The sequence below is a fragment of the Etheostoma spectabile genome, unplaced genomic scaffold, assembly GCF_008692095.1.
Source record: "Etheostoma spectabile isolate EspeVRDwgs_2016 unplaced genomic scaffold, UIUC_Espe_1.0 scaffold363, whole genome shotgun sequence".
Lineage (NCBI taxonomy): Eukaryota > Metazoa > Chordata > Actinopteri > Perciformes > Percidae > Etheostoma > Etheostoma spectabile.
The window spans coordinates 661254-663088 of record NW_022605593.1 but is presented as its reverse complement, the minus strand read 5'-3'; positions in this window follow the sequence as shown (position 1 = coordinate 663088).

Here is a 1835-nt window from a genome sequence, read left to right as displayed (position 1 = left end):
AGAGACCAACCAATAAACCTTACTGCATTATGATATTATTATTATTGGTTATTATTGGATCTATTTAATATGATCTGAACATACCGTTATTTGTTTTACAAAACCAGCAGATGGAGACACGAAAACCAGGCAGCTGGAGACCACAGAAGGAACAACTTAACAAAACAAATCAGACCTGGAGACAAACTGAATCAACTCACGTCGCAGCTCTGAGCATTGGCCTACGCCCCAAAACAAATACGGTATAGTTCAGATCATATTAAATAGATCAATAATACCAATAATAATATATGCATAGGAGTAGATAAGGTTTACTTTGTTGGTCTCTGTTGTTCAGGGGAGACGAGTGTACAGCTTTCAGAGTCGGTTCTCTACGGTCTAACCTCGGCTATGAGTAAACTAACGCTGCTCCTCCTAATCAGAACAACCTGTGGAAGAAGCTCGACAAGACTCGAGAAAGGGGTTCAGATCTGGTTTGTTGGTCCTAGTCAAGGGATCAGGGAATGAGAAACTGTCCACATTTTTATGAACAATTATTACATGAAATGTATTTTGTGTGGTTCTGAACAACTGAGTCTCTAACATTAAATCCATGTGTTACAAGTATTGTGATAAGTATGTTCGTGATTTCTGATATTCAAGTCAGTGTTTTAAATTCTGATATCCGTTTCTCCTGTCAGGTATGCACTCCATGCACTAGTGGTAGTAGGAAGCTGGATATGGTTTGGTCTGAGAGCTGAAGGAGGGCAGATGGACAGTGGATGATGGAAAGGAATCTACATGAAAGGTAAGAGACACATTCTAAACACTCTGAATCATAAAATCTATCAGCCTGATCTAAAACTCAGTCTCGTTTCTGTACCTCAGCAACTGGACACCACAGCCTCCTCCTCCTGCTACTGACGGTCAGTGTGTAATGTTGTCCAGGACGACTAACCGGATACCATGAGCTGTGCTAGATAAAAACAATGTGATCTGCATATGAGCTTTAATCTGTTTAAACACAGCGTCAGGCTCTGCAGATAATATCAACTGCTCTTATAAATATCAACCTATGAAGGACTTTCTACTCACAGTTTTCAAAGTCTGTTTGTGTGTGTCTAAAAAACACGAACACTCAGTATTCAAACGTATACCTCAGTTAGCTTTTCTCTTCCTTTTAAGATTCCTGCTTATCATTTCCTTTTCTATGACATTTCATTGTGTTGCTCCTGATTGCCAGCAGAGGGCGGGCATCACTTTTCCAGAGAATGTTCCAGAGTCTGTTTATATATGTACTTATACCGCTGCATGGTAGTGGTATCTTTCTATCTAGAACAGTTCAATTTGACATCATTACACTGAATAAATTTATGCCCAAACATTTGTTGTTGTTTCTGTTTCCTGAAAATGCCGCACGCCAAACATGGCATGTCGATACTGGTTCTGCTTCACAACAGTGCATTGCTGGCTATGCTCCTGAAACAAAAAACAGGTACAGGGGAGGACGAGATGGATGTGTGTGTCCTCAGTATGGTGAACAATCAATCTGTGTGAACAATTTATGTTGGGTCTTTTTCTCATTATTGCTTAACCCTCCTGTTGTCCCTCGGGGTCAATTTGAGCTCCTTTAATAAAAAGCTAATCTGAAATCTGATTTTGTTTTTACCAACTCAACACCACAGAAAATGATTGGCTTTCTTCCAACGCTCTTTTTTGTTTTTTTGCCAATACAATTGATCACTTCATCTGACTAAACTCATCTGTACGTTCCTCTGATTAACTTATATATAGTTCAAATAATTACATAATTTTGTTTGTTTAACACAAATATTGGGTATAGTTTATATAAATGA